This window comes from Rhinoraja longicauda, chromosome 40 (genome assembly GCF_053455715.1).
Source record: "Rhinoraja longicauda isolate Sanriku21f chromosome 40, sRhiLon1.1, whole genome shotgun sequence".
NCBI classification, from domain to species: Eukaryota; Metazoa; Chordata; class Chondrichthyes; order Rajiformes; family Arhynchobatidae; genus Rhinoraja; species Rhinoraja longicauda.
This window is the reverse complement of record NC_135992.1, coordinates 995,464-1,008,007: the sequence shown is the minus strand read 5'-3', so window position 1 is coordinate 1,008,007 and position 12,544 is coordinate 995,464. Positions and strand designations below refer to the sequence as shown.

The 12,544-nt window shown below is 53.9% G+C and overlaps 2 non-coding genes across 2 annotated transcripts; both read right to left on the bottom strand.

The window, feature by feature from the left end:
• Window positions 1-3,321: 3,321 nt before the first annotated feature.
• LOC144611630 (U2 spliceosomal RNA) lies at window positions 3,322-3,510 on the bottom strand. Its single transcript, XR_013549552.1, has one exon. It is a non-coding gene; the product is annotated as a U2 spliceosomal RNA (small nuclear RNA).
• Window positions 3,511-11,247: 7,737 nt separating this feature from the next.
• Window positions 11,248-11,438, bottom strand: LOC144611639 (U2 spliceosomal RNA). Its single transcript, XR_013549557.1, has one exon. It is a non-coding gene; the product is annotated as a U2 spliceosomal RNA (small nuclear RNA).
• Between the last annotated feature and the right edge of the window lie 1,106 nt (window positions 11,439-12,544).

The window sequence follows — 12,544 nt, the reverse complement described above, 5'->3', positions numbered from 1 at the left end:
GAGTAGCTTCCTTCCCCCACAACTCTGTGCCTTCTATGGATCAGCCGTTTCTGAATCTCAACAAACAAGTCACAATGGATTAAGATCACACATATCTTAATCTTCTGGATCAGTTTATCATGAGGAAACTTGTCAATTTTTTTTATTATCAAAAAAAACTTTATTCAAGAAATAAATATATACAAAACATGTTCCTTCCAAAACTCCATCCGACATTCTCAGAGCCTACACATACATTCAATCAATATCCAATGCAACATTTATACAAATTTAACCACCACCATTTCCACTCATGTGGCCCACGGGCGTGACAATCCCTACCCTTATTTTGAGGGGCGTCTCCACAACACCCTGCCCCCCCATGTGCAGTAGCGGAAGGACCCATCAACGGCCCCACGGGTCCCCAGACACCTGGCCGCTAATAACCAACGGGAGACTTTGGTCACCCTTTTTCTTCAGTTTATTTTGTTATGGTCGCGTATCGCTGAACGGCCCTTGAGGGGCCGAGTGGCCTGCTCCCACCCCCCCGCCGCTGGAGAAACACGGCCACAAGAAACGTCGTCGCTCACTCGCTGCCGTTTATTAGCGGCCAGGTGTCTGGGGACCCGCGGGGCCGTTGAACGGGGGCGATCGTTTCCTCTAGACACAAGGAACTACAGATGCTGCTGGTCGTACACAAAACACACACAAAGCGCTGCAGTGACTCAGCGGGGCTCGGCCAGCGCCTCTGGACAAGGTGGATGTTTCGACCGAGTTGGAAGCCAAAAGGGCCCTGAAATAAAGAGGCGAGGGGGCGCCGCGAGCGAGCGGTGAAATGTGAGGCCGCAGGAAGGAATATAGGTGGAAGTGGTCGGGTAGGGGGTTGGACGAAGGGGCGGGAGATAGTGAGCAAAAGATTGTGGTGCACATCCAGGTGGGACACAGAGATAGGAGCAGAATTAGGCCATTCGGCCCATCAAGTCTACTCCGCCATTCCATTGTGGCTGATCTGTCCCATACTAATCGAGAATCAATCTATCTCTGCCTTAAAAATATTCATTGATTTCTGCGGCAAAGAATTCCACAGATTCACCGCCCGATGTCTGAAGAAATTCCTCCTCATCTCCTTCCTTTGATTCTGAGGTATGGCCTCTCGTCCGAGGCTCTCCCACGAGTGGAAACGTCCGCTCCACATCCACTCTATCCAAGCCTTTCACTATTCGCTAAGTTGCAATGAGGTCTCCCCTCGTCCTTCTGAACTCCAGAGGGTACAGGCCCAGTGCCCACAAACACCCATCATTGGTTAAGCTACTAATTACTAGGATCATTCTTGTAAACCTCCTCTGGACCCTCTGCAGAGCCAGCACATCCTTTGTCAGATATGGTGCCTAAAATTGCTCACAATGCTCCGAATGCAGCCTGACCAGCGCCTCACAGAGCCTCAGCGTTACATCTGTTTTTGTATTCTAGCCCCCTTGAAATAAATTGTGCTTGCCAATGGGAGGGAAGAGAGAGACAAAGGCGGGCTGTTGAGTTTTGACCTCAAATTGGACAATCCAATGGGTTGTGTTGGGGTGGGTCCCGATCGCATGCATGCGGCGAGCACAAATTGAAGGGTTTCAAAAAAGAGTGAGCCCTCTGAGGGGAGGCCCTGTGCAGACAGAGCCTGCCTGCATCTCACAAATACAGGCAAGGCAGCCTCTCCAAGGGAAGCACAGCAACTGAGCCATGGTGATGACACAGGGGGAAAAAAAGGTGTGAACGGCTCCATCTCATCTCATCTTCAGCTGCAAATTCTGGCAAACACAACACCCCCCACCATGGTTTTCAGTAGCATTCCTTGCGACTCGGGACGGTTTTCTCTCGCTCCCCTCCCACCCCCGAAACCTAGATGTAGGCCATTCGGCCCATCGAGCCTGCACCGCCATTCAATATGATCATGGCTGATCATCCAAAATCAGGACCCCGTTCCGGCTTATTCCCCATATCCCTTGTTTCCCTCAGCCCAAAGAGCTAAATCGAACTCTCCCTTGAAAACATCCAGTGAATTGGCCTCCACTGCCTTCTGCGGCAGGGAATTCCACAGATTCACAACTCTCTGGGTGAAAAAGATTTTCCTCATCTCAGTGCTAAATGGCCTACCCCTTATTCTTAAACTGTGACCCCTAGTTCTGGACTCCCCCAACATGGGGAATGCTGTTCCTGCATCTAGCCTGTCCAATCCATTAAGAATTTTATATGTTTCTAGAAGATCCCCTCTCATCCATCTAAATTCCAGCGAATACAAGCCCAGTCGACCCATTCTTTCATCATATGTCAGTCCCGTCAGGCTGGCAATTAACCTGGTGAACCTACGCTGCACTCCCTCAATAGTAAGAATGGCCTTCCTCAAATTAGGAGACCAAAATTGCACACAATATTCCAGGTGCCGTCTCACCAGGGCCCTGCACAACTGCAGTAGGACCTCCTTGCTCCCAAACTCAAATCCTCTCACAATGAAAGCCAACTTGGAGATATTGCATCTATTAGCTTTCTTCAGTGCCTGCTGTACCTGCATGCTTACCTTCAGTGACTGATTTATAAGCACACCCAGGTCCGTTGCACCTCCCCTTCTCTGAAACTGACACCATTCAGGTAACAATCTGCCTTCCTGTTCTTGCCACCACAGTGGATAACCTCACATTTATCCACATTATATTGCATCTGCCCATTCGCCCAACCTATCCAAATCACCCTGCAGCCTCATAGCATCCTCCTTGCAGCTCACCCCCAAACTCGGACATGTTGCATTTAATTCCCTCGTCTAAATGGTTAATATATATATCAAATAACTGGGGTGCCAGCACTGAGCCTTGTGGCGCCCCACTAGTCACTGCCTGCCATTCTGAGGAGGACCCGTTAATTCCTACTCTTTGCTTCCTGTCTGCCAACCAGTTCTTTATCCGTGTCAACACCCTACCCCCAATACCACGTGTTCGAAATTCACCTCTGCCCCCGTCAGAGAGTCAACCAGTCCTACCTTAGCGGTGTGGTGCTCGCTGTGGTTCACGTGCAGCTCACCCTCTTCTCTTTAGAACGACGTCACCCCGATCGATGGTGGTGACTTAATTTGCAGAGCCAGCAATTTGCTGAAGATGTGTTGGGGAGCTTTTTCTCCTTGGCGGAAGTTTCAGTGCATTTGGGTGGAAATGCGAGCAGCACCTTTAAAGTATACACTGGAAATAAAGGAAGGCGCACACACAGAGTGAGAGAGGCTAGCAGACAGACAGACAGACACGCAGCAAGCAAGCAAGTGAGGAAGCATTTTTGTCTTTTCTTTTCAACTTTGAATATCTCCCAAAAGGGAAGTGCACCGTTCCCAGAGACACTGCAATACCAGGTCGATGCGTGGAGTGGACGGAGCAAGCCCCTATTCCATCTCCCTGTTCCAAAAATCAATTTAATATATGGTCCCTAGATAAGGGACGTATCAGATATTAAACTGATAAGAACAGATACTTTTTTTTTTTTTTTTTTTTTATCAAAAAATACTTTATTCTAGTAATAAATATCATTTACAAAACATCATTTTTAAACAAACCCATCCGACATTTCCGGAGGTTACATATTCAATACAGGCATTTACTTGGACATTTACATACATTTACATACATATCCCTTATTTGGAGGGGCGTCTCTCTCCCCCACACCCTGCCCCCCATGTCCAGCAGCGGAAGGACCCTAGACTGTGGTCCTCCCCCACAGGGCCTTGGCGTTGGCTGCACCGAGCTTCAGAGCGTCCCTCAGCACGTACTCCTGCAGTCTGCAGTGGGCCAGTCGGCAACATTCCTTGACGGACAGCTCGCTCCGCTGGGAGGTCAACAAGGATCGGGCAGACCAAAGAGCGTCTTTCACCGAGTTGATGACCTTCCAGCAGCACTCGATGTCAGTCTCGGAATGCGTCCCTGGGAACAGTCCGTAGAGCACAGAGTCCTCTGTGACGGAGCTGCTCGGAATGAATCGTGACAGGGACCCCTGCAGACCTCTCCAGACTCGCCTGGCAAATCCACACTCTTTGAAGAGGTGGGCCACCGTTTCCTCTCCGTAGCAGCCGTCCCGAGGGCAGCGTGCGCTGGTAGTGAGGTTCCGGCGGTGCAGGAAGGATCTGACTGGGAGGGCTCCCCTCACCGCCAGCCAAGCCAGGTCTTGGTGCTTGTTGGTGAGTACTGGCGATGAGGCATTTTGCCAGACAAGCTGGGCTGTCCGTTCTGGGAACCACGCCACAGGATCCATGGAGTCATTCCCCTGCAGTGCCTGCAGGACGTTCCGTGCTGACCACTGCCCGATGGACTTGTGGTCAAAGGTGTTGGTCCGGAAGAACCTGTCCACAAACGACAGATGGTTCGGCAATGTCCAGCTGACTGGCACATTGCGTGGCATCTGCGCCAGGCCCATCCTTCGCAACACCGGGGACAGGTAGAACCTCAGCAGGTAGTGGCATTTGGTGCCCACGTGCCTTGGCTCTATGCTCCGCCTGATGCAGCCACACACGAAAGTGGCCATCAGAATGAGGGCGACGTTGGGCACGTCTTTACCCCCGTTGTCTGCCGACTTGTGCATTGTGGCTCGTCGCACCCGGTCCATCGCCGACCCCCAGATGAAACGGAAGACGGCCCGGGTGATCCCCTTGGCGTGGGAGGGAGGGACGGGCCACACTTGCGCCAAGTACAGCAGCCCCGAGAGCACCTCACACCTGATGACCAGGTTTTTCCCCGTGATGGAGAGGGAGCGCTGCTTCCACAGCTCCAGCTTCTTCCCCACCTTGGCTATCCGCTCCAGCCAATTCTTGTTACATGCCTCAGCCTTCCCGAACCAGATCCCCAGCACCTTCAGGAAGTCAGGCTTGATGGTGAAGGGGATGGAAGATCGGTCGGGCCAGTTGCCAAAGAGCATGGCCTCGCTCTTCCTGCGGTTTACCCTGGCCCCCGTGGCCAACTCAAACTGGTCGCAGACGCTGATCAGTCTGCGGACCGACCCTGGATCCGAGCAGAAGACGGCGACATCGTCCATGTACAGGGAGGCCTTGACCTGAGTGCCCCCACTGCCTGGCAATGTCACTCCTCTTACGCTCGCATCCTTCCTGATGGATTCGGCAAAGGGTTCAATGCAACAGACGAACAAGACAGGGGAAAGAGGGCAACCCTGCCTGACTCCAGACCTGACGGGGAAGCTGTCTGATTCCCACCCATTAATTTGGACTGCACTACAGATCTCGGAGTAGAGCAGTTGTATCCACTTCCTGATTCCCTCCCCAAAGCCCATTTTGGAGAGCACGTCCCTCATGTACGTGTGCGATATCCTGTCGAAGGCCTTCTCCTGGTCCAAGCTGACCAGGCAGGCATCCACCCGTCTGTCCTGCACGTAGGCAATGGTATCTCTCAGCAGCACCAGGCTGTCTGAGATTTTCCTGCCAGGTACAGCACAGGTTTGGTCCGGGTGGATCACCTGTCCCAGAGCAGACTTGACCCGGTTGGCGATGGCCTTAGACAGGATCTTGTAGTCTACATTCAACAATGTGATGGGTCTCCAATTCCTTAAGTCATTCATCTCCCCCTTCTGCTTGTAGATCAGGGTGATGTTGCCCTTCCTCATAGAGTCTGACATGCTGCCGGCTAGAAGTATATCGTTGTACACTTCCAGCAGGTCCGGGCCCAACCAGTCCCACAGAGCCGAGTACAACTCTGCCGGTATCTACACTTGATCTTAGCCAAAAGGCCGAGAAGCGATACCCACAACTGCGCGCACCCTTTCGCATCCCGCCTGCCCCCCCGCTTCACAGCCAGAATGAGGACTTGCAAAGGCCTCCCTCGCCGCCGTCTGGTGGCGTTTCTCCCCCCGGCCCCCACGCTCTGCCTCCACCCCCCCTCCCCCCCACTTTCCCTCAAACTTTGCCCTGAACATGTGAAACTCTTGTAATCCCTCCAATCAGACGGGAGAGGCCGGTGCTTGCCTGCGGCCACGTCACGGGCACAGGCACAAGGCCGGCTGCCGCGGAAGAAAGGAAGGGAGGGAGGGAGGGAGGGAGGCGGGCTGCACCGACCACTTATTTGCCCACTCGGCAGCGAGCGTGCGAGCGACGACGTTTCTTGCGGCCGTGTTTCTCCAGCGACGGGGGGTTAGGGGCCACCTGGCGCGTACCCGTGGGAGCAGGCCACTCGGCCCCTCGAGGGCCGTTCAGCGACACGCGACCATAACAAACTAAGCTGAAGAAAAAGGGTGACCAAAAGTCTCCCGTTGTTTATTAGCGGCCAGATGTCTGGGGACCCGCGGGGCCGTTGAACGGGGGCGATCGTTTCCTCTGGACACAAGGAACTACAGATGCTGCTGGTCGTACACAAAACACACACAAAGCGCTGCAGTGACTCAGCGGGGCTCGGCCAGCGCCTCTGGACAAGGTGGATGTTTCGACCGAGTTGGAAGCCAAAAGGGCCCTGAAATAAAGAGGCGAGGGGGCGCCGCGGGTTAGCGGTGAAATGTGAAGCCGCAGGAAGGAATATAGGTGGAAGTGGTCGGGTAGGGGGTTGGACGAAGGGGCGGGAGATAGTGAGCAAAAGATAGTGGTGCACATCCAGGTGGGACACAGTGATAGGAGCAGAATTAGGCCATTCGGCCCATCAAGTCTACTCCGCCATTCCATTGTGGCTGATCTGTCCCGTACTAATCGAGAATCAATCTATCTATCTCTGCATTAAAAATATTCATTGATTTCTGCGGCAAAGAATTCCACAGATTCACCGCCCGATGTCTGAAGAAATTCCTCCTCATCTCCTTCCTTTGATTCTGAGGTATGGCCTCTCGTCCGAGGCTCTCCCACGAGTGGAAACGTCCGCTCCACATCCACTCTATCCAAGCCTTTCACTATTCGCTAAGTTGCAATGAGGTCCCCCCTCGTCCTTCTGAACTCCAGAGGGTACAGGCCCAGTGCCCACAAACACCCATCATTGGTTAAGCTACTAATTCCTAGGATCATTCTTGTAAACCTCCTCTGGACCCTCTACAGAGCCAGCACATCCTTTGTCAGATATGGTGCCTAAAATTGCTCACAATGCTCCGAATGCAGCCTGACCAGCGCCTCACAGAGCCTCAGCGTTACATCTCTGTTTTTGTATTCTAGCCCCCTTGAAATAAATGGTGCTTGCCAATGGGAGGGAAGAGAGAGACGAAGGCGGGCTGTTGAGTTTTGACCTCAAATTGGACAATCCAATGGGTTGTGTTGGGGTGGGTCCCGATCGCATGCATGCGGCGAGCACAAATTGAAGGGTTTCAAAAAAGAGTGAGCCCTCTGAGGGGAGGCCCTGTGCAGACAGAGCCTGCCTGCATCTCACAAATACAGGCAAGGCAGCCTCTCCAAGGGAAGCACAGCCACTGAGCCATGGTGATGACACAGGGGGAAAAAAAGGTGTGAACGGCTCCATCTCATCTCATCTTCAGCTGCAAATTCTGGCAAACACAACACCCCCCACCGTGGTTTTCAGTAGCATTCCTTGCGACTCGGGACGGTTTTCTCTCGCTCCTCTCGCTCCCCTCCCTCCCCCGAAACCTAGATGTAGGCCATTCGGCCCATCGAGCCAGCGCCGCCATTCAATATGATCATGGCTGATCATCCAAAATCAGGACCCCGTTCCGGCTTATTCCCCATATCCCTTGTTTCCCTCAGCCCAAAGAGCTAAATCGAACTCTCCCTTGAAAACATCCAGTGAATTGGCCTCCATTGCCTTCTGCGGCAGGGAATTCCACAGATTCACAACTCTCTGGGTGAAAAAGATTTTCCTCATCTCAGTGCTAAATGGCCTACCCCTTATTCTTAAACTGTGACCCCTAGTTCTGGACTCCCCCAACATGGGGAATGCTGTTCCTGCATCTAGCCTGTCCAATCCCTTAAGAATTGTATATGTTTCTAGAAGATCCCCTCTCATCCATCTAAATTCCAGCGAATACAAGCCCAGTCGACCCATTCTTTCATCATATGTCAGTCTGGGGGCGGTGCGTGTAGGCCCACGTCGCGCCCCAGCACCTGTGTAGGCCCGAGATTAGAAGCCTGCGACTGCTTCGCGGGGGAGAGACCGCGAGACCCGACACACACGGAGATGTGCGGTGACCGGGGAAGACCGACACCCATGGAGGTGTGCGGCAACCGGAGGAGACCGGGAGACCCGACACCCACGGAGGTGTGCGGTGACCGGGGAAGACCGACACCCATGGAGGTGTGCGGCGACCGGGAGAGCCCCGGGGGAGGCTGACACCCACGGAGGTGTGCGTCGACCGGGAGACCCAACACCCACGGAGGTGTGCGGTGACCGGAAAGACTGGGAGACCCGACACCCACGGAGGTGTGCGGCGACCAGGGAAGATCGACACCCACGGAGGTGTGCGGCGACTGGGGGAGGCTGACACCCACGGAGGTGTGCAGCGACCGGGAGAGCCCTGGAGGAGACCAACACCCACGGAGGTGTGCGGCGACCGGAGGGGGTCGGCGACCGGAGGGACCGACCACCCACGGAGGTGCGGCGGCCGGTAAGGCCGAGGCACTAAATACTCACCCAGGCGCGTCGACCGTAGAGTCGGGACGGCCCTGGGCCCGAGGCAGCGGCAGCGCGTTGGAATTGCGCGGCAGCTGCCGGGAGCACCTGTGGGCGGAGCCGGGGAGCACCTGTGGGCGGGGCCAGCGGCAGCGCATTCGAAAAGATGAGCGACAGCTGCCGGGGAGCACCTGTGGGCGGGGCCAGAGCGCACTGCAGCGGAGGCGCGATCGCACCGCGATTACAGCAGTGTCAGCCCAGCAGTGGGAGCCCAGCAGTGGGAGCCCAGCAGTGGGAGCCCAGCAATGCCAACCCAGCAGTGGGAGCCCAGCAGTGGGAGCCCAGCAATGCCAACCCAGCAGTGGGAGCCCAGCAATGCCAACCCAGTAGTGGGAGCCCAGCAGTGGGAGTCCAGCAGTGCCAGCCCAGCAGTGGGAGCCCAGCAGTTCCAGCCCAGCAGTGCCAGCCCAGCAGTGGGAGCCCAGCAGTGCCAGCCCAGCAGTGGGAGGCCAGTAGTGGCAGGCAAATCATGGTGGTGGAGCATCTAGAGCCTACACTACATTTGATCTACACAGCACGTCTTCTTGAGGGGAAGATATGGAACAAAATGAATATTTTGTGTTTAATGACCTGTGTAGTGATCTGTGTAATGAAAGCTTAATGTATTATATTTGATGCTTTTGTATAAATGTATATATCTGTGGAGTGACCACCCGGAGATGAGTGACAACACGGAGATGAGTGACCACCCGGAGATGAGTGACCACCCGGCGATGAGTGAAATTCCGCAGAGGAGTGACCACCATGATGGCGAAAAAAGCAATTGTGTTTAATTGTGTTTAGTTGTGTAATTGGTTTTGTTTGCAAATAGCAATGGTGTTTTGGTTTTGTTTGTTAAATATATTTTAGCCCTCGAATGGTAAAGAAAACAATTTTATATAAGACAAGGGGGATGTTGTGATATTGCTGGGACTACTTTGTGTATCCAAGAACTACTTTGTATGGCTGTGTATATAAGTGATGGGTGTGATTAGGCGGGCACTCTGGATGCAGGTGGCCACGGAATAAACAGCCTGGAGTTGAGCTCCAGCAATGTAACCTTTTTACACAAGTGTACTTGTGGTCCTTCCAGAGTCACCAAAGGTACAACAGGTACCGGACCACGAAGTACAACATGCTGTACCTGCATGCTTACCTTCAGTGACTGATGTATAAGCACACCCAGGTCCGTTGCACCTCCCCTTCTCTGAAACTGACACCATTCAGGTAACAATCTGCCTTCCTGTTCTTGCCACCAAAGTGGATAACCTCACATTTATCCACATTATATTGCATCTGCCCATTCGCCCAACCTATCCAAATCACCCTGCAGCCTCATAGCATCCTCCTTGCAGATCACCCGCAAACTCGGACATGTTGCATTTAATTCCCTCGTCTAAATGGTTAATATATATATCAAATAACTGGGGTGCCAGCACTGAGCCTTGTGGCGCCCCACTAGTCACTGCCTGCCATTCTGAGGAGGACCCGTTAATTCCTACTCTTTGCTTCCTGTCTGCCAACCAGTTCTTTATCCGTGTCAACACCCTACCCCCAATACCACGTGCTCGAATTTTGCACACTAATCTCTTGTGTGGGATTTTTGAAAGTCCAAATACACCACAACCACTGGCTCTTCCTCATCCAATCAATTGCTGAAGACTTGCAGACGCGCGAGAGGCAACACAAAACTCTGCTCATGCTCACCTGGCCTTGCCCTTTACCCTCCACCAGCCACCCAGCCAGCCGCCTCTCCTCCTCAGCCGTAAACCTGGCTGGTGACAAGTCCACAAACCCCCCATCCCCGACCCATCCAGGCACACTAGCCACGGCGGGGCCACAGTTTAAGAATAAGGGGTAGGCCATTTAGAACGGAGATGAGGAAGAACTTTTTCAGTCAGAGGGTGGTGAAGGTGTGGAATTCTCTGCCTCAGAAGGCAGTGGAGGCCAGTTCGTTGGATGCTTTCAAGAGAGAGCTGGATAGAGCTCTTAAGGATAGCGGAGTGAGGGGGTATGGGGAGAAGGCAGGAACGGGGTACTGATTGAGAGTGATCAGCCATGATCGCATTGAATGGCGGTGCTGGCTCGAAGGGCTGAATGGCCTACTCCTGCACCTATTGTCTATTGTCACCCTCCAGAGCCAGTCATCCCACCCCTGCAGACACCTTACACACAGCTGACAGACAGCGCAGTGCGCCGGCCGGCCGCCCTCCCGTCCCCGTTCCCAGAACGTGCTTTTGTCGGCCACATTGACCAAGCCACCAGGCCGCTCACTCGTGTGAAGGCGCTAAATTCACCTCTGCTCCCGTCAGAGAGTCAACCAGTCCTACCTTAGCGGTGTGGTGCTCGCTGTGGTTCACGTGCAGCTCACCCTCTTCTCTTGAGAATGACGTCACCCCGATCGATGGTGGTGACTTAATTTGCAGAGCCGGCAATTTGCTGAAGATTTGTTGGGGAGCTTTTTCTCCTTGGCGGAAGTTTCAGTGCATTTGGGTGGAAATGCGAGCAGCACCTTTAAAGTATACACTGGAAATAAAGGAAGGCGCACACACAGAGTGAGAGGGGTCAGCAGGCAGACAGACAGACAGGCAGACAGACAGACACGCAGCAAGCAAGCAAGTGTGAGGAGGCATTTTTATCTTTTCTTTTCAACTTTGAATATCTCCCAAAAGGGAAGTGCACCGTTCCCAGAGACACTGCAATACCAGGTCGATGCGTGGAGTGGACGGAGCAAGCCCCTATTCCATCTCCCTGTTCCAAAAATCAATTTAATATATGGTCCCTAGATAAGGGACGTATCAGATATTAAACTGATAAGAACAGATACTACACTTGATCTTAGCCAAAAGGCCGAGAAGCGATACCCACAACTGCGCGCACCCTTTCACATCCCGCCCGCTCCCCCGCTTCACAACCAGAATGAGGACTTGCAAAGGCCTCCCTCGCCGCCGTCTGGTGGCGTTTCTCCCCCCGGCCCGCACGCTCTGCCTCCACCCCCCCACTTTCCCTCAAACTTTGCCCTGAACATGTGAAACTCTTGTAATCCCTCCAATCAGACGGGAGAGGCCGGTGCTTGCCTGCGGCCACATCACGGGCACAAGCACAAGGCCGGCTGCCGCGGAAAGAAGGGAGGGAGGGAGGGAGGGAGGGAGGGAGGGAGGCGGGCTGCACCGACCACTTATTTGCCCACTCGGCAGCGAGCGAGCGAGCGACGACGTTTCTTGCGGCCGTGTTTCTCCAGCGACGGGGGGTTAGGGGCCACCTGGCGCGTACCCGTGGGAGCAGGCCACTCGGCCCCTCGAGGGCCGTTCAGCGACACGCGACCATAACAAACTAAGCTGAAGAAAAAGGGTGACCAAAAGTCTCCCGTTGTTTATTAGCGGCCAGATGTCTGGGGACCCGCGGGGCCGTTGAACGGGGGCGATCGTTTCCTCTGGACACAAGGAACTACAGATGCTGCTGGTCGTACACAAAACACACACAAAGCGCTGCAGTGACTCAACGGGGCTCGGCCAGCGCCTCTGGACAAGGTGGATGTTTCGACCGAGTTGGAAGCCAAAAGGGCCCTGAAATAAAGAGGCGAGGGGGCGCCGCGGGTTAGCGGTGAAATGTGAGGCCGCAGGAAGGAATATAGGTGGAAGTGGTCGGGTAGGGGGTTGGACGAAGGGGCGGGAGATAGTGAGCAAAAGATAGTGGTGCACATCCAGGTGGGACACAGTGATAGGAGCAGAATTAGGCCATTCGGCCCATCAAGTCTACTCCGCCATTCCATTGTGGCTGATCTGTCCCGTACTAATCGAGAATCAATCTATCTCTGCCTTAAAAATATTCATTGATTTCTGCGGCAAAGAATTTCACAGATTCACCGCCCGATGTCTGAAGAAATTCCTCCTCATCTCCTTCCTTTGATTCTGAGGTATGGCCTCTCGTCCGAGGCTCTCCCACGAGTGGAAACGTCCGCTCCACAT